Here is a 24,192-nt window from a genome sequence, read left to right as displayed (position 1 = left end):
TGACTAATAAGTCACAGCTTCACAGTTGATACTAACACCTTTGACAAATCTGACTAATTAGTCAGTACCATGCACAAGTAAGCAATGCTATTAATGTGTATCATATGCCAATTATCCAAAAGTAGGGCATTCAGCATGCTTACCTAACAGTTGCCAGCATAATCATGATCGTGCACAAACACAGAGACTCAAGCTTTGACTAATCTCATATTCATCATTCATGGCATGCCCTAATCACATGTTTCTCGTGCATCACATGTATCACACTTAACCATCCAGCATGCCTCAATAATAATCATATGCAAATGAGCAAGATGGCTAAGCATTCATTATGCTATCAATGTCTACATTTAAACATCCAACATGCATCAATAATAGCCATGCATGTCACACATGGGGTGCAGTTTTCTTACCTTGGGTTCGAGCAAGAATTAATAAAAGAAACGACCTTTGAGAACGATCAGTCCTTTGGTCCTTTAACGGTTACCTGGTCATAACCAATTATGGGATTCCATCAATAAAAAGAATGATAAAAGGTTCCCAAACCAAAACCTAATCTCCGAGACATCAAACACTACTCAACCGGCTAGTAGGTTCAACCCCGAGGCCTTAGGCTTGAATCCCCAAGCTAAAAACACTTTTCTGGCCAAAAAGACACTAAGGGTCGCGGCCCTCCACAGCTGCACCGCGGCGCGCCCCTCAAACAGAGGCTGCCTTCCCTGACAAGCACCTTGGGCCGCGGCTCACCTATGCCATGTCGCGGCTCAATATGCAATTCAGCCAAAAACCATCAACGCACTAGCTCGACTCCCCTGTGTTTTCCCTTGGAACCAGCCCTTCAAACCAACCCAAAACACCAACCTAACACCCAATTTAACCCCTAAACTTTAACTACAACTCACCCTCATCAAAACCCAAGTAAAACATCAACCTAACTCCCTTTAATTCCAACTATCCACCAAATGATTACAAGCTGAAAACTCAAAGATAAAACAGAGTGTAACCAGAAAGTTTATGGATAAAACCTACCTCAAACCTGGAATTAAACCCTCTCCAATGGCTGAACCAAGTCTACAAACTCAGCCCCTTGATTTCCTAGCTTGAAATCTCACTTTGAGCTCAAAAACTCCAAAGAGGAAATGAGAGGAATGGATGTACGGGAAGGGAATTTCTTGCTCTGTTTTTGTTCTATTTCTACAGCCATCTAAAGCTTCATATATATCCAAACCAAATGACCTAAATACCCCTAGGTCATTTAAGGCTTCTAAAACCATTTCAAGGGTAAAATTGGTACTTTCCACTTATCCCGTTAATCATAATTAACGCTTCCCAATTTCCGCTAATCTCAATATTCTCAAACACCAATAATTCACATCATGTTACCCTTTAATGCCCGGTAACACTCTAATCATTAAAACACCCCGAGACTCGCCCCGAGCCCCGAGCCCCAAGCTTAAGCCTGTTATGACCAAATCGATAATTAACATTCCATGATTGTCTCATGATGAATGGCTCGAACAAACCCACATTATAATGTGGTCTCAAAATATATCACCAACATGCATCCAAGTAAACAATTTACCCTCAACGGGCCAATTTACCATCACACCCCTGTGATTAAAAATATGGACTCACATGCATGCATTTCACATCATATTATAATATAATCAACATAAACATGCACATAATCATTAAATACCATAATAAATCAATTATGGCCCTCCTGGCCTCCTAATCAAGGTCCTAAACCTTATTAGGAAATTTGGGGCATTACACCTGTGGTAGCAGATGCCACGGTCGAGGGGGATCCCGAGCAGCAACCCCCAGCGTCCCCTCCTCGAAGGAGGCCGACGAGGGTTACAATTAGGGAACCCACGGGAAATCCTTCTACAGAAAGGCCTTCTGCACCCCAAGGCAAGGGGAAACAAAAGGCAACAGAATCTGTTGTGGACTTGGGTGAATCCTCCGATGAAAACGGTACTGTTATTTTGCTTTTAAATAGTTTGCCAATTCCCTGTCACTTGTTTGACGGGGAGGGCAACTTTACGTATACTCCAAATCTAGGGCCAGACTTCTTCGTGCCAGATAGTGAGCGTGTGACTAATAGAGTCAATAGTATAGCGATCAGTAGTTGTAGCTCGGGTATTAAACTTTGTGACCTCTTTTCTGTTTTGTCAAAAGTTTTTATCCGCCTTTATCTTATCATTTGCATATGTTTATTTGTACGCAGATATGGCCGCTCCCAACGTCTTCGATTTGTATCAGACTGAGGAGGAGGTAGAAGTCCCTCTAGTTCGGCGAAAGACGTCCAGGAGGCACAACGGCGAATCGTGCCAAGGACCTCCTGCCAAGAAGGGTCGAACAGAAGATCCTTCCAAGGATGTGCCAACTGGGCAAGCTTCTGCCCAGCCTTCAGTTCCTGTTGAGAAGGAAACCCCACCTGCTACGACGAATCCTCCACCTGCAGCCGCTAAAGAACAATCCCAGCCGGCTGAAGCTCTTGGGGCCAAACTTTCAAACCGCACCATGTGAGCAGCCAAGGACCGCCTTGCACACATCGTGAGGTATGACCGCTGCAAGGATGCGATGGCTAAGGCAGAGAATATGGGGGTCGACCAAATTCTGAATAGGGCCCTAAACGAAATTGCCAGCGTAAGCATTTCTTATCTCTTTGGCTTTCGTTTTTTCTTCCTTGCAACAGACTCTAACTTTATCCTTTGTCCACAGGCCTTGCTGACTGCAACTGCTGCTCGTACCCGTGCCCAAGCTACCATCGACCAGGCTCGGACGAAGGCCATCAAGAGGTACCAGGTGAAAGCTGCTGAGGAGCTTCAGGCTGCAGAAGCCAGGCATGTTGGGGAGTTGGAGGTGGTCACCCAGCAGAAGGATGCTGCGGTAGCAAAGCTGGCGGAGGCTGAAGCTTCCAAGGTAGCCTTGAAGAAGCAAAGGGATGAGTACCAGGATTCCAGCCGAGTCCAATATCGTGAATGCAAGAGACGCAAAGAGGAGCATCTTGCAAAGGACAAGGCCATAGCTATTCTTGAGAGCCAAATAGAGTGGCTGAAGCTTACCAATGCCAAAGATCTGGAAAGGTACAAGAATGCGACGCTTCGGTGTTTTTACAATTTCTGGAAACACAACCGGGGTGCCAACTTTGACTACCTTCCAGAAGATGCCAGGAATGATGAGCTGGCCCGCTACACTGCTCGATTGGCTGAAGAAGAGGAAATAGCAAGGATCCCTGCTTCCCCAAGCATCGCTGGCGCAGAGGAAGGAGGAGCTGTTGAGGATACGACCAATCAAAATGTTGATAAAGACCCTCCTGCTCCTAATGCTTTTTGAACTTTTTATTTTTTTCTTTCTTTAATTACACGACCCACGGGTCGTGATGTAAAGACTATATTTTTTAAATTTGCTGCATGGGCAACAAACTTTCCTTTTATTTGAACAATTGCATCCAAGCGGTGATGCTTGCGGTGTAAAAGACTGCATTATAATGTTATAATATTTTCATTTACTATAACATATGTCCGTATGACCGAACTTAGCATAGTACTTTGGTTTGATTTAACAAAATATAAATTTTGAAAAACACTCTAAGTACCTTAGCATGCTTTCACTTATTTTGTTCATGTGTTTACATACCTTTTGGTATGCTTTGCTATCGATGTACCTTATATGCCTCCCAAGTGATCGAGGAGCTTTAGGTCCTTGGTCACTTGCCTTGACCACGACCTGTTCGAACATTTCTGCTCGGTTGGAAACGTAATACTTATAATATAGCAAAACAACACACGTAATGAACAAATACTTGTAAAATAAATTCACAAAGGTTGGCAAGAATGACTGGCTGCGCACAGTCCCTTATAATCTCGTATTAAAAATGGACTAAACATGTCTTTACGAGTGATCCTAAAAAAGGATCTTACATTTATAAGCGATTAGCCATACAACGTAGCTAACCTTTTTTTCAAAACTTGTAAAAAGTAAAATTTAATACAAGCCAGTCCTTTAAAAAGGACTGTTCACTGATAATACTTGCGTAGGTGTTCTCCATTCCAATAGCGTGGAACGAGATCTCCGTTTAGGCATGCAAGTTTGTAGGTGCCCGGGTGAAGGACTTCTTCAACCTGGTAAGGTCCTTCCCAGTTTGGCCCGAGTACTCCAGCAGTAGGGTCGCGGGTGTTCAAGAAAACTCGTTGTAGCACCAGGTCACCGACGTTGAATTTCCTTTCCTTTACTTTCGAGTTAAAGTACCGGGCGACCTTTTGCTAGTACGCAGCAACTCGGAGCTCGGTTTTCTCTTGTATTTCGTTAATTGAGTCTAGGGACTCCATCATTAGTTGGCTATTCTGGCCCTGGTCGTATGTGATGCGTCGATGTGAGGGGGGATCTAACTCGACAGGTAACATGGCTTCATATCCGTAGGCTAAGGAAAACGGGGTATGACCTGTCGCTATTCAGTGAGAAGTTCTATACGACCAGAGGACTTCAGGCAGCTGTTCTGGCCATGCTCCCTTGGCGTCTTCAAGCCTTTTCTTCAGGGTGTCCTTAAGCATTTTATTTACTTCTTTGACCTGCGCAACTGAAGAAAAGCTTTTGATAATCCCGTGTCTTTCGCAGAAGTCGGTGAATAAGTCACTGTCAAATTGGGTTCCGTTGTCTGAAACAATCTTTCAAGGCAAACCATACCGGCAAACAATGTTCTTGATGACAAAGTCAAGAATTTTCTTGGTCGTAATGGTAGCGAGTGGTTCAGCTTCGGCCCATTTGGTGAAGTAGTCGACTGCCACAACTGCGTACTTCACTCCGCCCTTTCCCGTTGGCAGGGATCCAATCAAGTCTATCCCCCATACTGCAAAAGGCCACGGACTCTACATCTGTTTCAACTCGTTTGGGGCTGCTCGTGGAATTTTTGAAAACCTTTGACATTTATCACATTTTTGTACAAACTCCATCGAATCTTCGTTCATGGTCGGCCAAAAATAACCTTGCCTTAGAATCTTTTTTGCCAAACTTTGCACCCCAGTGTGATCCCCGCAGAAGCCTTCATGTACCTCTTTCATTAGCTCCTTAGCTTTTTCTCGTGTAATGCACCTGAGTAGTGGCATGGAGTATCCTCTTCGGTACATAACACCATCGACCAGTATGTACCTAGCAGCCTGCGTTTGTAGGGTTCTGGCCTTGTTTCTATCTGTTGGTAGTGCACCATTTGTCAGATACTCCAAGTAAGGTGCCATCCATGTGTCTTCTACCCGGATTTCCATACTGGCTCCAATTTCTTGTATGCTTGGCTCACTCAATCTTTCTACTAGCACAATGTTCAAAGTGTCAGCATCTTTCGCACTCGCGAGTTTGGCTAAGGCATCTGCATTCGAATTCTGATCCCGCAGTATTTGTTGGAGGGTATACTTCGTGAACTGGGCTAGCAGGTCTTTGGTTTTATTCAAGTAGGCCACCATCTTTAGGCCTCGTGCTTGATATTCCCCAAGAACTTGATTCGCTACCAGCTGTGAATCACTGTAAATATCAAGCGTCTTTATGCTCATGTCTTTCGCCATTCTCAACCCATGGAGGAGTGCTTCGTATTCGGCTTCATTATTTGACGCGGTGAAGTCGAACCTAATGGCGAAGTGAAATCGATGCCCTTTTGGCGTTATCAATATCACACCCGCTCTTGCGTGAGATTCGTTGGATGACCCATCCGTGAATAACTTCCACGAAGGAGCTTCATCTTGAGGCTCAGGCGCACTATGCTGTTCACATTGCTCGCTGTCTGGGAATTCGGTGAAATCTGCAACAAGATCAGCCAAGACTTGTCCCTTTACTGCTGCTCGCGGTGAATACGTGATATCGAATTGCCCTAGTTCGACTGCCCATTTTAATAGGCGCCCAGCCGCTTCTGGTTTTTGGAGGACTTGCCGAAGGAACTGGTCTGTAAAAACCGTGATAGAGTGGGCTTGAAAGTAAGGACGTAGCTTCCTTGAGGCCAAGATTAAATAGTATGCTAACCTCTCGATGGGAGGATACCTCAATTCTGCTCCGATCAGCCTCTTGCTTACATAGTAAACCGCTTTTTGTACGCCCTCTTCCTCTCGTACTAGTACCGCACTAGCAACAACTTTAGTGATCGCCAAGTAAATGAACAAAGTTTCTCCTTCGATTGGCTTTGATAAAATGGGAGGTTGTGCCATATGGGCCTTCAAGGCCTGAAAAGCTTGCTCGCAGTCTCCTGTCCACTCAAATTTCTTATTGCCCCTAAGTAGATTGAAAAAAGGGACGCATTTGTCTGTTGATTTTGAAATAAATCTACTTAGGGCTGCAATCCTCTCGGTTAAACTTTGTACATCTTTGATCTTTTCTGGCGATTTCATGTCGATCAGGGCTTTTATCTTGTCGGGGTTGGCCTCGATTCCTCTTGAATTTACAATGAACCCCAAAAACTTCCCTAATCCAACTCCAAAGGAACATTTGAGAGGATTTAGTTTCATCTGGTACTTGTTCAATACATCAAAACATTCTTGTAAATCCCTTACATGTCCTTCTGCCTTCTTAGACTTTACCAGCATGTCGTCCACGTATACCTCCATGTTTATCCCGATCAATTCTCTAAACATGTGGTTAACTAACCGCTGGTAAGTCGCACCTGCGTTTTTCAGTCCGAAGGGCATTACTTTATAACAGTACAAGCCCGTATCGGTCCGAAAGCTGATGTGATCTTCGTTAGGGGGATGCATGCTAATCTGATTGTAGCCTGAATATGCATCCATGAAGGAGAGGATATCGTGTCCTGCAGTAGCATCGACCAACTGGTCAATTCTTGGGAGTGGGAAGCAGTCCTTTGGGCAAGCTTTGTTGAGGTCTGTAAAATCCACACAGGTTCGCCATTTTCCATTAGGCTTGGGAACCAGCACTGGATTGGAGACCCACGATGGATAAAACGCCACCCTGATGAACCCATTCTCCTTTAACCTCTCAACTTCTTCTTTTAAGGCTCTCGATCGATCTTTATCGAGCAGCCTTCTTTTTTGTTGCACGGGCGGATAAGTCTTGTCTATGTTTAGGACATGGCTGATAACTGTAGGGTCTATCCCAATCATGTCTTTGTGCGACCAGGCAAAGACTTCCTGGTTCTTCTTCAGAAATTCCACCAGTGCATGCTTCCTGGTTTGTTCCAGGTTTTTCCCGACCTTCACGACTCTGGTTGGGTCTTTTTCGTCAAGTTGGACCTCTTCCAGGTCCTCGACGGGTCCTACGTTTTCTTCAAAATCTCCAAAGCGAGGATCTAAATCTCTATCCTCACTTTGGGCAACACCCTATTTGGTGACTTCATCACCGGATTGGGCTTGTGTATCAATTGCCATCTGCAGCCTATCTGGGGGAGTGCTTTTTGACGTTCCCTTTTTCTCCTTCATGAATGAGGCGTTGTAGCACTCTCTGGCTTCCCTTTGGTTTCCCAACACGTGTCCTACCCCTGCGTCTGTCGAGAATTTCATGGCTAAGTGCCACATAGAGGTGACGACCCGTAGATCAACCAGTATAGGCCTTCCAATGACGGCATTGTACGCCGAAGGACAGTTGACTACTATAAAAGTAGCGAGTAATGTCCTGGTAGCAGGCGTTGTACCCGCTGTCACCGATAGTCTGATTGACCCTGCAGGGGCGAGTTCCTCACCAGAGAAGCCATATATTGTTTGGTTGCAGGGCTCCAGGTCCTTAACAGACAACTTCATGCGTTCCAGCGAAGACTTATACAGGATATTCACCGAACTTCCTGTATCGATCAGCACTCTCTTCACCATCATGTTGGCCATTTGGATATCCACGACCAGCGGATTGGAATATGGGAACCGAACATGCTTGGCATCGCTATCAGAGAAGGTTATCTCGCCCTCTTCTGATCGAGCCTTTTTTGGCACGCGGTCCTCCACAGTCATCATCTCGATGTCCTGGTCGTGGCGCAGAGTCTGAACGTATCCTTCCCTGGCATTTTTGCTGTTTCTTGTGAGGTGCGGGCCTCCACAGATGGTTAACAATGTGCCAGTCACGGGGGCAGGCTACAAAGGTGGCGAGCGTTGGTGTGTGGGCGCTTGCTCGTTGCCACCTAAAGCTTCTCGTTGGGAATTCCCCGAGGCCCGTACATATCTTCTCAAGTGTCCTTGTCTGATAAGGAACTCGATCTCATCCTTCAACTGGTTGCACTCATTTGTGTCATGTCCGTAGTTGTTATGATAACGACAGAACTTGGTAGTGTCTCTTTTCGAAATATCCTTCCGAATGGGGGCAGGCTTCTTATAAGGCACACTGGAACTCATGGCCTGATAAACCTCTCCCCGAGACTCAACTAGGGCAGTATAGTTAGTGAACCGAGGTTCATAACAGTTATCCTTGGCTCGTTTATTGTCAGAGGTGGAAGGCTCATTGTGTGGCCGTTTCCCCCCATTCTTGCCAATTGCTGCTGCCCTTCCCGTTGCCCTTGCCGTTGTCATTAGGCTTAGACCCATTGGCGGCTTTGGTGGTCTCGGCAGCCTTCTTATCCTTGCCTGGAGGCTTTCCATCGTCGGCAATGGCGTCTTCAAGCTTGATGTAACGATCAGCCCGGTCCAAGAATTCCTGGGTAGTTCTAACCCCATCTTTTCGGAGGCTTTTCCAGAGAGGGGTGCGACGCCTAACCCCTGCGGTTATGGTCATCAATTTGCCTTCGTCCCCCACTGTTTTTGCTCCAGCTGCTACTCGCATAAAGCGCTGGATGTAGTCCTTCAGTGGTTCTCCATCCTGCTGCCGTATTTCAACCAGCTGGTTTGCCTCGGTCGGATGCACTCGACCTGCGTAGAACTATCCATAAAACTCCTTTATGAACATCTCCCAGGAGACTATGCTTGCAGGAGGGAACTTGAAAAACCACTCCTGCGCGGCATTAGAAAGTGTTGCAGGGAAGATCCTGCACCGAGCATCTTCGGACACTTTCTGAATGTCCATTTGTATCTCAAACTTATTGACGTGAGATACCGGGTAACCGTACCCATCAAAGTTCGGAAGCGTAGGCATTTTAAACTTGCTAGGAGTCTCTGCCATAGCTATCCTCTGGACGAAAGGAGTGCCTTTCCTCCTGTCGTGGTCGATGTAAGATGTTCTTTCCCCGACCAGCTGTTGCACCGCCTGGTTGAGGGCATCTATCTAGGCCTGCACAGCGATAGGAATCGTTGTGGCCTCCGTTGCTGGGGGGATGTTCTCGCCATGTCGCTCACGGAGATCATTGACCACATCTCTCAAATCCTTGTCTCTTCTCCGCTGCTCGCTAGCTCCAAGCCGGTTGAAGACGTTATTTTGCCTGGGTTGCCCCCCAGCGTCCCGTCTGCCGGGTTGGTCATCTTGAGGTGGCTGGCTCCTGTTTCCACCTCTTTCATCATTCCTCCGACCGGCATTTCCTCTGCCGGAATCGGCTTCATCATAACCATTGCCATCTCTAAATCGTGATTGGCTATGATGGGATCGACTGTTCCCTCGATTTCGGGCTGAAATTTCCCGAGCGTTAGAGGGTGGCCTGTGTTGGTCGTTAGGTCCCCGTGCATTATCATGCCATGGGGGACCTCAGACTGCAGAGCCTAACTCTGAGTTCCTCCTGTTACCAGGAGGATGCTGTCCTCTGTTCGGAAGGTTCGGCTTGTTGCCCCTATGGCATCTAGGACTGCGAGGTTGATGCCCGGTCCTATTCTGCCTCTGATGCGGGGGATTTCCGTAACCAGCTTGGGATGGAGGCTATGACTCAGGGTCTTGTGGGACATCGTCATGGGGCACCTGAGGCTGTTCGGGCCTTTGCAGACTCGAGGGTTGGATAGGTGGGCTAGGATTAGGACCCCTTTGTGTTGGTCCATTCGTAGGTTGATCAGGCTGCGAGGCAGGTGCAGCCTGATTCCTAGCCAATTGCAAGGCTGCCATGGCTTCGCTCTGGCGACGGTCCATCTCCGCCTGCCTCTCGCTTAACTCCACGTGCTGCCGTTCAATTTCTTGCTGCTGCCGCGCCATGATTTCGGCAGCACTTTCCTGGCTGGCCCTCAGATTGGCCAGCTCTTCGTGCAACGTCCCCAAAGTACTTTTTAGCATCGCGTCATCCATTTCTTCCTCCTCAAATTCCAAATGTGGCTCATCCTTAGCCACGTTGAGAGGGGGAGGAGGAGGCAGGTTAGATGGTGCAGCGCCGGCCGCCTGTCCAGTTTTCCTGGTAGTTTTTGCCATTGGTTTTCTCAACGGTGATATATCAAGCTCTCAATGAAAGCACCAGAATGTTGACCCAGATTTTGGCCAACTGACACGGAGTCAAAATACGCTTGACGTGGAAGGATACGTTGAAATAAATGTAATGACGAAAATAATAAGAACACAAGATTTTAGAGTGGTTCGGCCCCAGGATCTGGTAATAACCTACGTCCACTTAGATTGTTATTGATATAAGATCAAAAGGAGTGATCAAAGAACTAGGGTTCAATGAGTTTCACCAACCTCTTAAGAACAAGACAATATCTCAAATAGAATCCCTCTAGTCTCAAATAATTCGAAAGCCAAAAGTCCCTTCCTTGAGCTATCTTTCTCTATTTATAGGCTCAAGGGGGATTACATGAATTTGTTACAGATATTCTTTCCTAAATAATCGGATACTCAGGAGATTGTGGGAGTCAATTTCAGGATTTACAAAGATCTTTATAGAAACATCATGAAGCATGCGGAACCCGCGACCATACTGGTCGCAGGTAATTTTCGGCTGCCTACTGCTTATAATTTGTCTTCTGGTCGATATCCTAGCAGAGTTCCTCCAAGTGTCAGCCACGTCATCCATGCCAGTTTTTTGGATAACAGTATTCAAGGGCTCGAGTGATAAACTTGTCTATACCCCAAAAATGAATGGCACGAAGGCCTATCAAAAGGAAATAAAAAAGTGCAAGGGCCTACTTTCCTAGAGGAACCTCTGTCACGAGTTCAATCACGAGATCAACTTCAGGAGTCCTGCCTGCTGTCGCAGCCTCTCACACCTTGGCCTCCCTGGCCTTGTCTACCCAAAGACGCTCCTTGAGCACCATCCTTATGTTGGGCTCCCACATAAAGATCAAGTCCATCTCCCTATTTCTTTGCCACACAACGTAAATGTTGTCCTCGGCCATAATGTCGACTTCCTTGGTCAGCTCCTCATTTTGATGCGTCAGATCATCAATTTGACACTTCTGATCCTTAGCTTACAGTTTCAGACCCTCGATGTCCTTGGCAGCTGCCTCGGCTCGTGAAGCCACCTGCGCAGCCTCTTCTTGGGCCTTGGTGGCCTCCGCCAACTGCTTGGAGAACTCTTCGCGGGCAATGCAAATTTCCTCTTGAGCGGCCGCGAGATCTTCTCCCAACTCACGGGAAACCTCCTCCACGGCTTGGGTGCAGCCTACCACATCCTCCTACAACTTCGAGGAAGTATCCTCGAGTGTCTACAACTTGGACCTCTCCATTTCCAGTTGGTTCTCAAGATCAGAGGCGTGGCTCTTCTCGTCCTCCATGGCCTTCTAGAACCGTGAGTGCTCCTCTAGGGGAACTGAGTTTTCCCTAAGCTCCTGGAGCTCGAAGGACCACGTCATGACGATGTCCTCGAGTCTCTAACAGAATGTCACGATCTGCATGATGAAAGTAGATAGTTACAAGGGAAGACGTGGCAAAAAAAAGGAACTTGGAAAAATTGAAGGTAGCTTACTCGTAGAGTGGCAAAATGGCATGTGGTGAAGAGTGATATTTCATTATCACTACCACAGCGAGCGAAGCTGCGAAATGGAATCTTGTAGAGGGACCCTGCTAGTCCCTAGAGAAGCTCTGCCGCCAACGGGGTCATCCGATCACCGACCCTCCCCGCTAGGAGGGGCTCTAGATCCTCACAGCTAAGAGGAGGCACCGAAGTCTACAGCATGTCTTCGCGCAGCTTCTCTGCTAGGAATTTTATGTCCTCGTTCCCCTCGTCGATACGAGTATTGAAGTATCCAACCACCCGCTTGTGCTTCTCCAGCTCTTCCCCTTCGAAGTGTTCGGGGAAGATAATGAGACGAGGTGCTCTAGTTGGAGGGCCACCACACACCTCAAAAGAAGGGATTTCCTTTCCCTTCTGAGAAGGCCCCACATCTCGTGCAAGGGATCCCTCTAGGTCAAGGACCTCGCCAAACACCACTGGTCCCGAGGGGTGGACCAGTGGAGCAGCTTCTGGGGCTGCAGAGGCCATTGGGGGCGCCTAAGGCTACCGGGGCCGGAGGATCAGCTGTTGGGAGCATAGGATCAATTCGTGGTGTGTTCGGGACTTCAATTTGATAGGGCCCCGATACCCTCTAGTGTTTTTCCTAGATGAAGAAAGGACCTTGTTAGTACTTGGAGGCAAGAAAATATAGACATAATAAAGCATAAAATGACGTGCATGCAAGTGTGCAGAATATCCGCGTACTTCTTGTGCATCCGCTGATTGTACCGAAGGAGCACCTACCCTGCAATGTACTCCATATAAAGCCTGGCGTCCTCAAGTGATTACTTCAGGTCGCGGAAGCTGGACAAGCTCATGGATCTTATGCATTGACCCTCCTGCAAAAGCCCGTACTGGAGCAGGTGAGCCTCTGTGACGAGGAAGGTGAGGCTCATCTCCTCGTTGGGGAGGGTTTGCATCTTTTGGAACCTCTAGTGGTAGGCATACACATGAGGATTGCAGTGGAAAGGACCTGCAAAAAAACTCAAGTCCTAAGGACCAGCCACAAGGGGAGGACAACTTATCGAACTTCGAGGTGAAACTTACCAACCCTGGTGAAGTGCAGGAGTAAGGTAGGATTGGTCCGCGTGGGGAAGCCACTTGTCCAGAAGAAGTGATCTTTGTAGTCCCACGCGTGGCTCTCTTTGCCACTCGGAGCCTTGTAGGACGAACCCGGGTACGTATACTTCATCAAAGTATAGTACCCATCATGATTATCCCTCTTTGGGCAGGCTCAAAAGCTGTAGACGTTGAGGATCTCTGCCAGAGACAGAGCGGGCCAGTTCTGCCTCCTGTACAGAACGAACATCCCTGATAACACCCGATACCCATTCAAGGATAGCTGGAGGGGAGCTATGCCGACGAACTTCAAAAAGTCGGCATAGTATTGGTGGATTGGTAGTGTGGCTCCCGTCTGGAGGTGAGAGGCGCTTCACGTTTCGAGGTCGTGCACCATCTCGCTCTCCCGGGATAAGCGCACCAACATGTCCCATGTATCCACTCCGTGGTGGGAGATGATCTTGTTAAGGGCCAAGATACCAATGAAAAAGGGTTCACAACTTATGTACTCAGAACAATATATACGATACATGATAAAACCTCCATTGAAGCTTGTCATCTCAAGCTTCAAGAACTTTAATACTAAAGACTTGTGGACTATGGTTATTTTATAACATGAACCATGAAAAACCTTGGTGTTTATCTTCATTATTTTCTTTAAATTTCTTTAATTAAGTTGATAGCGAAAAATGCAGTTAACATGGTATTTTTTAAATATTTCACGTAGATTTTTAATTACTCTCCGTGCATGATTAAAAATTTAGCTCTTTATTTCCTAGGAAGCTAGAAATTGTTCTACTTGAAAGAATCCAACATGATTAAATTTTGGGTTCCTTCGATGATTAAATTGGTCTTCCTTCGATCTTTGTATATTTCTTCTATCTACTATTGATATATATTAGTTCATATAAAATCACATATAATTTAACATATTTTCTGTTGGTTCCCAATTTTCTATATGTTCATCTATAAAACAATACAAATCTTACATATTCTAATTCTGTATCTTTTCTATGCATTTAATTTTAATATTAGCTTTTGAACTGTTTTTGTAAGTTTGTGGGTGGTATATACGAGACAGTAGATGGACAACTCTCAAGTAGAAAGTAACCACCGTTGTATCAAATTTTCCAAGTCTTGTATTTGGACATTTATGAATCTGTCATGCCTTTTCAAAGATACCAATCTCTTGCATTTGTGTGGCAGAAATTTTACTCACTAATCCTAAAATTTAATTAATAGAATTAAAGTGTATATTTTAATAATTTTACACAAGGTTAAATATATACTAAAAAAATATTTTATGGACATGAGTTGTCTTTATGATATTTGAAGTGTAATAAAACTCTCCTTTATAATATTCAATACACAAGTGTGGTAAATAAATACTCAATATTTTCTTTTCTGATGGCGAACTTAACATCTTTAGGCAGTGAGTAGTAACAGAACACTGCTTTATCAAGCTTAGGTAGTTTCATCTCCAATATCTTTTTTTAATAAAAAAAAAGACAAATTAGTTAAATTAAGCATTTCTATTACATTTTCAGATTATGTAAATAATAAAAAATGATTATGATTCCCTTTCAAGTCAATTTTAGTAAAAAAATATAATACAAATAATTCTAATTTCTCTAGATTTTATTCTCATTCATTTCTCAATAGATTTATTCTAATTACGATTATAGTTTAGTAAACGTGCAACAATGAATTATTTCTCTTTTCATTTTATTTTTTAAAAATTAAAAATCAAAAGATCACAAAAATACTTGTAACGACTCAATTTTTCTAATAAGACTTAGGGTCTTGATTAGGGGGGCAGGATGGCAAATTTTGGAATTATATAATTATGTGATATTTATGTGTATCATTATGTGATTATGTGAGTTTTATCATAATATGACTTGATATGCATGTTTAAGTGTATTAAATATGCATGTTGACTCATTTCTTTTTAATTGGTTCATTTTCATAATTCGGCCTGTTTTGGATATATTTGGCATATATGTGGTATGCGTGTGGTACTTCATTATTATTTGGTTATGCTTGAGTTACTCAGCACGAGACGATCCTAGGAGGCAAGCTAGTGGGAAAGTCACAACAGGATCCATACTTGACTCGGAGTGAGTTAATGGGTATTTAGCACATTACCGGGATATTGGGTAATGAGAATAAACATTTGATGATAAATTGGGAGTTAGTGAGATCAAGGGGAATTTCTGGGAATTTTGAATATTTTACCCCAGGGGCATTTTTGGGACCCCAAGCATTAGGATGTGTTTGAGGTTACTTAAGCTTGAAGTAACCTGTCAAAAACATAAAAAGAACATCCTTTCTCCCTTCCGTTCCCTTTTCGACACCTGTTCGCACTTTTGAAGGAAACTCGAGTTTTAGCACTCAGATTTAAGCAAGGATTGAGGCATAGCGATTCTAGGGAAGATTAGAAGCTTACTAGCTGGAGGATTTAGTTGGGAAACGACTTAATCGGAGATAATCTAAGTTTTAAGCTCTAAGTTTTTAAAGTTTTTAAGATTTAATTGGATTTTATGTTTTGATGAGTTTTTGGATGGATTGAGACTTGGGTTCTCATGGTTTTGGGAGAACAGGATGTTTGGGAACTTTGATTTTGAGATTTGGATATGTTTGGACTCGTGATTAAAGCAAGGGAAACATCTGCCCACTTATTTGCATGAGGAAAACAAATACCTATTTGTTTTTACATTCACGTGAGGCGAACAGAGAAAATATCTTAATAAAATTGTTCGCTTGTGTTCACAAATTGTCCATGCGCTAAAGTTAAACAAAGCCATATAAATATTAAAGAATTTTGTTCACACATGTATTTATTGGGAGCAAACAAAGAGGAAGTTGTTTGTTTATGTGCTATATTAAAAGGAAAAAGTCCTATTTGCATATATGGAGAAAGTAACATGGAGGATCAACTCGGGTTCTTGTTCGTGCAAGTTTCTATTCCCAATGGAAAGTTCATCTATCAGAATTGAAGGCGCTAAAAAAGGAGAGTTTTATACATGAATTGAAACCTGTTCGGGTTATCCATACACAAGAGAACTTAGAATAATGATTCCCTATTCTACTCGGTTAGTAGATAATCAACTTGTTCGAACGTCTATGCTGGGCGAACAAGAATCAATTAGGCTTGTTTGTGTGTTACACCATGTGTTCGGTTGCAAACAAAGCAAAAGTAGTCATACTCGCAGGTCATTCAAGTTCAAAATATAAAAGAAGCATCTTGTGAGGAATCAAGGCTCCGATTTTAGAGGAGGGATTCTTATTTAAAAAGGTACTAAAGAGAAGGCTATTCACATATGGTACTAAAGAGAAGGCTATTCACATAATGATCACACGATCATATGACCAAAAACGAATGGGAAATTGCTCACATAACTAAGTCAAAATTGTGCAAAGCATGAAAACTGACTTGGCGGGCAAATGTCATACCCATTTTTTGGGCATGATAAAATTTCAAAGAATAACAATTATAAAGTGATGATGAACATAACTAATTGCATTCTTATTCTCACAAAGCAAACTACAACACGCTAGCAGAAGGAGTCTGGTCACTTAATGACATTCTTCTATTCCTATTCACTCAAGATAGGCTATCTACGCTAACAGAATTAGTGACAAGTGGCAGAGTCGTCATTTATCAAAATACAGTTATATTTGTGTTATTATGTTGAAATGTATTATTTACGGGTTAAGCCCAATAGCTTAGGCCCATGATTTAAATGTAACTCAAAACTCCTTACTATAAATAAGAGGAAATGAAATATAAATAGGGGCAATTGATGAGAAGGAGAACTGCAGAACAACCGACAACGTAAGTTTGCCGGAAACTAGGGTTATTCAAGCTTAAATATCAATAAAAGTGACTAAGTGGATGTAGGTCATCTTTTTGGGACCGAACCACTATAAAATATTGTTACATATTTTATCATTGTTTTCTTGAATCCATGCTCTTATATTCTCAAGTTGACGAAAAACAGGATCAACATATTGCAATGACACTTGTCCAAATCACCACAAATATAAACAAAACATTGTTTCACTTAAAATTTCAAATCCTAATATTTGTTGTGGCAACTTTTACCACAATAGGCCCTTCCAAATCTATGGTAAAATTTCTAGGACCAAAATGTTACCACAAAAGGTGGACCTAAAATAGAAAATAAAAAATAAACTTTATTTATATAGAAAAAAATATTCTTTATTTACAACACTAATTCTGTCAAAAAAAAATATAAAATATATAAGACAATTACTACAATTTTATCACTGCAATATGTAAATGGCCACAAAAGCCTTAAATATTTTCTGGGAACAAAAATAGTGTTATAAAGGTGTTGTTTGGTAACACTTAAAAAAATAGTTTTTTATTTAATTAATTAAAAATTTGACAATTAAACATAAAATGTGTTTGGTAACTCTATTTTTATTTATTACTTTTTAAAATTTTAATTAAAATTTATTAAATTTTGAAAATAGAATTTTTTCACTTTCGTTTCGACTTTTTTTTTTCTCTTTTCAAATCAACATCTCATATTGTTAAACAAAAAATAAAAGTTATCAAACGCATTTATTATTTTTTGTTTTTAAAAATAAAAAACAAAAATAATTATCAAACATATTTTTATTTTTTAAAAATAAATAAGAATATAATAAATATAATAATATTTTTATTTTTGTATTTAAAAAATTCAAAATCAAAAATTTTAACAATCAGAACCAATGTTCACTCATTTTCCAAGCACATATTGTGGTGACATTGTCCAGGAAATATGACATAGTTACCGCAATAGATTTTTATTTACATTAATTATTTTCTGATAATTTATTGCTACGCCATTTATTGTTGCCGCAATATCTCCCCTATATGTACGACAATAAATATGCTACAACAATAGAGCTCTTTTTTTTGTAGTGCATAATTACTAAAGTTCCTAGAATTGGGGGTTTTCAAAAACAAGAAAATAATCAAATTAAAGAAGGAGAAATTTGTATTACATTTTTAAAAATAATAAAAAAAAGAATGATAAAATGAAAGTACATTTCGTAATTAGTTGATTGATATTTTGGAAGAAATTTGTTTTTGGTTTATTATAAAATTACTATACTACTATTAAATTATTAATATAATTTTTGTGAAAATATTTTTAGTAAATTCACTTTTATTTGTTTGTGTAAAACTAGTACATCCATCCAATTTGTGAGTTTCACTCGATACTTTCCACCTGGTTTTTCTTTTCTTTTCTTGCCTTTTCACTCTTCTATCTTTCTATTATTATTCTTTTTGTATTTTATATAACTAAAAGATGAAACATGGCAACCGGCCCGTCTAGCTCAGTTGGTAGAGCGCAAGGCTCTTAACCTTGTGGTCGTGGGTTCGAGCCCCACGGTGGGCGATCGCCCTCATCTTGTGTTTTCTCTTTTAATTCTTCTATGAATAAAACGCAGGTCGTTTTACGTCACTTGATACTGATGAAAGAAGCGGATATCCCAAAGCGCGAATAACTGACTCGTGTCTCACTCACACAGAAATCGCTCCACTCAAATTCTTGTCCATTTTTACCTTCACCTTACTTTAAAACTTACTTGCAAACTCCATTTGAGTTGAGTCTCCCAAAAATGGATGATAATATTGTGATGCTGGACAAGCTCCCACCCCATTTGGAACCCTTGCTGGTACTCTCTGTGTACTGTACACCCTTTTCTTCATTTATTTTCCAAAAATGGATGGATGATTCATGTTTTTTACATTCTTGCATGTTCTTGTACTAGTTTTATTTGTCTTTATTGACATTAAGTTTAGCTAATCCTTTGAATAATTATCTTTCTTCATATCATTTTTCTAATTTGTTTTCTTATCAAAAGTTCATAGTAGCAATTACGAATACAGTCGTATCGAGTATGAAATCGTAAGCGATTACGAGATTTGTCACAAAACAAAGCTATGTAACAAATATTGGAGACAACTGGTAAATGGTTATGATATATTTTTTTTTGCCTTAGTTGAATTATTGTGGCTAGTTTGAGCTTGACAAATACTCAAAATTTGTCAAACTTTAAGTTTGACATATTTTCTTCTGTGCTAAAAAATTTGGTCATTGGGTATCACGTCAATGCATCTTTTTTTAATTAATATAAGTACAAGCATGATGGAATTTTAAGTAGATTTATAAGCACATAGTTATTATCTCCATACTTAAATTAGAAATACTAAGCAACAGAGGTTTGTAAGTTCTTGATAAACAATGTGCATGATTGTTGTTGGTTTGGTAGCAGTGTCTATAGACCACTTGAAGGGTCTCTTATGTTTGATCAATATGAAGTAGTACTCGTATGATTGAAATATTTGTTAATAAACTAGGAAACCTTCATAAGAGATGCTAAAGCTGAGGTGAAGTACAACTCCAGATTGGTAGTCCTTCTGATCATTGCTGGACTATTGGTGGTCTTTCTTGTTGGAAACTATGTCCTATACAAGTATGCTTTGAAAAATCTCCCCCCAAGAAAGAAGAAACCGGCTTCGAAAAAGAAGATCAAAAAGGAGAGGCTCAAGCAGGGGGACTAAAAAGAGTTGTGCTAGTATTACTTTTTTTGCCTTTTTTTTTTCTTTTTTAGTTCAATGCATTGGTTTATTTAGTCACTGCTAATTAAGCGAGAGTATCCAAACACTTGTTTTGGTTGTTTAATCTTTATTTCTAAACGAACCTCTGCTATATATCATGCTCTGGATAAACTTGTCAAACTTTTCTTTTGGTGATCATCCTTAGCTTTTTACTTCTTATGTTGTTATGGTTGTGTTTGGACTTTCTAAATAGAAATATTATTTTATTTTTGCTTCTTTATTTTTAAAAAATAAAAATATGTTTGGTAATTATTTTTGTTTTTTGTTTTTAAAAACAAAAGATAGTAAATGTGTTTGATAACTTTTATTTTTATTTTTTGTTTAACATTATGAAATGTTGATTTGAAGAAGAGAAGAAAAAAAAAGTCAAAAGCTGTTTAAAAAAAATTTGAAAGTGAAAAAATTTTATTTTCAAAATTTAATAAATTTTAATTAAAATTTAAAAAAATAATAAATAAAAATAGAGTTACCAAACACATTTTATGTTTAATTGTCAAATTTTTAATTAATTAAATAAATAAACTATTTTTTTAAGTGTTACCAAAAAATACCTATTTGGCTTACTTAAAGATTGAAGAACGATAAGGTGAACACGGGGATTTGTTTGGTTGATAGAAGGAGTCTTTTTATATTTGAAACTAGTTTCATGGTATTGTTGGGATGGGAAACTTATACAGGATCTTTATTTATTTTCATGTATATCTAATATTAAACAAATTAATACGAGATAGCCTAAAACATATGTTTCTAAAATTGAATTCAAAGAGAAACAAATAATAGAATACTTACTGTTGACCCAGGATTTGGCCAACTGACACGGAGTCAGAATATGCTTGATATGAATGAATGTGTAGAGAAGAACGTAATGACAAAAAGTAATAACAATACGATATTTTTATAGTGGTTCGGCCCCAGGATCTGGTAATAACCTACGTCCACTTAGACTGTTATTGATATAAGAAAAAATGAGTGATCAAAGAACAAGAGTTCAATGAGTTTCACTAACCTCTCAAGAACAATACAATATCACTAGGAGAATTACTATAGTCTCAAATAATTCAAAAGTCAAAAGTCATTTCCTTGAGCTATCTTTTGATATTTATAGGCTCAAGGGGGATTACAAAAGATTGTTACAGATATTCTTTCCTAAATAATCGGATACTCAGGAGATTGTGTGAGTTAAATTCGGGATTTACAAAGATCTTCACAGTAATGTTGCTTTGTATGCGGAACCATCGACCAGGCTGGTCGCAGGTAAGACTGGGATGCTTACTGCTTCTAATGCGTCTTTTGGTCGATACTCTAGCATAGTTTTTCCAGGTGTCAACCACGTGTCCAGGGATCACTTGCCACGTCATCAATGCTAATTTTTTGGATAACATTTTCCCCCCAAGTTTATTTATCACGAGCAATAAATAAACTTTTGAACGAACGACTCTTTGTTAACCCCGCCTTACATGTCAGAACCCTTCGTGTGTTCTTGGAAAAAGTAACCTACTTCTGTCTAATCACGTCTTTTCGGTTCCCCAGAAATAATTCAACGGCCATTCCGCTTCCCCATACTTCGAAAAAGGGAAACTGATGATTACACATTTTCAATGCCACAGACAAACTTATATAATACCTTCAAAATCTTCCTTTTCTTTTTACGCACGCCATTGTCTTCACATGAAACCCTAAAATCCAAAGTTTTAAACTTCTCCGGAGACCGTTCTTCTGCACTTTCAAGACTCAGCCCGAGAGTTCCCTGATCTCCGAAGACTCTTTTTCCATCTCCACGATCATTTTCTTGGTAAGTTTTCGAATTCTTATGCTTCAAATTTTCATGGTGCATGCTTCTGTATGTTGACTGTTTAAGTCCATCTGCTTCTGGTTTGAGATGCTTGTGAATAGAATGTTTTGTAGGCAAAAAAGGGTTACGAGTTAGTTTAATAATCAGGATCATACTTTTAGGACGTAAAATCGAAGTAAAAGTTCGATCTTTAGGCTAGTTGGAAAATAGGTTTTTCCCGCCCTAAGAGGAGTTGAAAAAGCTTTCTTGAAAAAACTTTTTACTTTCACCCTTTGATCCGTCTTTCAAACTGTTCGTGCGAAAAATTTAGCTTTTCGTTAGAATGATGTTGTACAAAAGCTTGGCTTTTATACACGACCAGCGTTATTCTAAAAAGCCTATAAAAATTCTTTATCCTCACCTCCCCATTCTTCTGTTTGCAAACATTGATGCCAGATTTGTGGGGAGGTGAACGGCCCATCGACGACGACCTTCTCGCCCAGCTGCTCGAGGGCGAAGAACAACCGGCCGACCGAGTTCACGAGATTCCCTTCTCACGATCCTCTACTAGACCTCATCCTTCTCCTCCTCAAATGGCCCGATCCAAATTCGTAGGCAAGGCCTGAGTCTGAAAACAGTCCAAACCTTCCTGCCCAGCCTGATTCGCAAGCTAGGGTTCCCTCGACCAGTGGTCGAGAAAATCCTGCTCCTGACCCAAATATCCAAACCAGGGCCCGCCTTCGCCATCAGAATCTACCTGATGTCGAGTGGTATACTTCCCCGACCAGCTCAATGACCCTTCGGATGGTTGCTAATTACTTCAGGAAATACCCTCTTACAGGGGTTTCCATTACAATTCCTGCCGCGGACCAAAGGGCTAACCTCCCTAGGGGCATATATAGTGCCTGGTCTCAGTATCACTTAGAGGCGGGGGCTTACCTCCCTCTACATCCTTTTTATGAGGGGGTGGCCAATTATTTCGGTGCCGCCCCTTTTCAAATTACTCCAAATGGATATAGAATGCTGGCTGCACTCTATATCCTGTACAAACTTAAGAAATGGCCAGAACCTACCCCTCATGAGGTCAACTATCTTTTTGACCTTAAATCCAACCCGCAACAATATGGAACGGGTTTCTTCCACTTTTGTCACCAGGAGACCAACCGGACGTTCCTGAGTGACACCACGCATATATCGAACGTGGGGCAGTACAGTAAGGAGTACTTCCTTACACCGGACATAACTAGCAACAACCTGGCCTTCGCTCGAGGAGGTAAGTGTTGTTTTTGACTGGTCGATACTTTTAATCAAGGTGTCTCCTTTCATTTTTCTCAAACTGTAATCTGTTTTTCAGGCCCATGGTTACGTCCGACCCCAACACCAGACATGGTGTTGAGGTCCAATAGACTGGCCAAGATGACAGACGCAGAAAAAAGCGTCAAGTCCCTGGTTACCGATGAAAACTTGAGGTTGTCTGGCCTCCTGGCTCCTCGCCATGAAACAAGAGGGTCCGTGGTAGACGATGCCACTACCGAGGGGGTTCCCGAGTAGCAACCTCCCGCGTCCCCTCCTCGAAGGAGGCCAACGGGGGTTACAATCAGGGAGCCCACGGGCATTCCTTCCGCAGAACGGCCTTCTGCTCCCCAAGGCAAGGGGAAACAAAAGGCCAAAGAGCTAGTTGTGGACCTGGGGGAATCCTCTTATGAAAATGGTAAAGTTATTTTGCTTTTAAGTAGCTTGCCAATTCCCTGTTATTTTTTTGACGGGGAGGGAAACTTTACATATACTCCAAATTTAGGGCCAGAGTTCTTCATGCCAGATAATGAGTGTGTGACTAATAGAGTCAATAGTATACCGACCAGTAGTTGTAGCTCAGGTACTAACTTTGTGACCTTCTTTTTCGTTTTGATAGAGAGTCTTCATCCGCTTTTATCTTTACCTTTTTGCATGCTTTTTCTCGTGTGCAGATATGGACACTCCCAACATCTTCAATTTATACAATGCTGAGGAGGAAGAAGAAGTCCCTCAGCTTCGGAGGAAGTCGTCACGGAGACAAACTGGCGAGATTAGCCAGAGACCGGCCAAGAAGAGTCGAACAGAGGACTCTCCCAGGGACGTGCCTGTTGGGAAAACTTCTCCTCATCCTCTGGCCCCTGTCGAGAAGGAGACTCCTCCTGCCCCAAAGATCCCTCCTCCGGCTCCAAAGAACCCGCCTCCGGCTGCGCCCAGCAAGGAACAAGACAGGCGGGAAGAGACCCTTGGGGCCAAACTCTCGAGTCGTGCCGTACAAGCAGCAAAAGATCGTATTACGCACATTGGGAAAAACGACCGCATCAAGGATGCAATGGTTGAGGCAGAGAGTATGACGGTCGACCTAATCCTGAACAGGACCTTGAACGAAATAGCCAGCGTAAGTACTTCTTTAATCTTCTTGGCCTTAGTCTTTGCCACAGGTTCTAACTCTTATCCTCTGTCTTCAGGCTTTGCTGTCTGCCACCACTGCTCGCACCCGCACCCAAGCCACCATCGAGCAAGCTAGGGCAAAGGCCATTGAGAGGTATCAGGTGAAAGCAGTCGAGGAGCTTTCGGCTACAGAGGCCAGGCACGCCAAGGAGTTGGAGGCGATGGTTCAACAGAGGGGCGCTGCGGTGACAAAGTTGCCGGAGGCTGAAGCTGTAAAGGAAGCTGCGATAAAGTCGAGGCAGGATTATCAGGATGCCAGCTACACCCACCTTCGCGAAATCAGAAGATTGGAAAAGGTGCTTAAACCCAAGGATGATGCCATCGCTACTCTTCAAGGCAAAGTAAAGCAGCTGGAGCTTGACAACTCAAAAAATCTAGAAAGGTACAAGAGGACGACGCTCCGATGTTTCTACAACTTCTGGAAACACAATCAGGGTGCCAATTTCAGTTATCTTTCAGAGGATGTCAGGGCTGCCGAGCTGGCTCGCTGCGCTGCCCAAC

General features: G+C 42.0%; 1 non-coding gene across 1 annotated transcript; it reads left to right on the top strand.

Annotated features, from left to right (window-relative positions):
- Positions 1 to 18,158: 18,158 nt before the first annotated feature.
- On the top strand, positions 18,159 to 18,231 carry TRNAK-CUU (transfer RNA lysine (anticodon CUU)). The gene has a single exon. It is a non-coding gene; the product is annotated as a tRNA-Lys (tRNA).
- Positions 18,232 to 24,192: the final 5,961 nt, after the last annotated feature.

The sequence above is a fragment of the Humulus lupulus genome, chromosome 7, assembly GCF_963169125.1.
Source record: "Humulus lupulus chromosome 7, drHumLupu1.1, whole genome shotgun sequence".
Lineage (NCBI taxonomy): Eukaryota > Viridiplantae > Streptophyta > Magnoliopsida > Rosales > Cannabaceae > Humulus > Humulus lupulus.
This window is presented reverse-complemented; position numbering and strand designations above follow the sequence as displayed.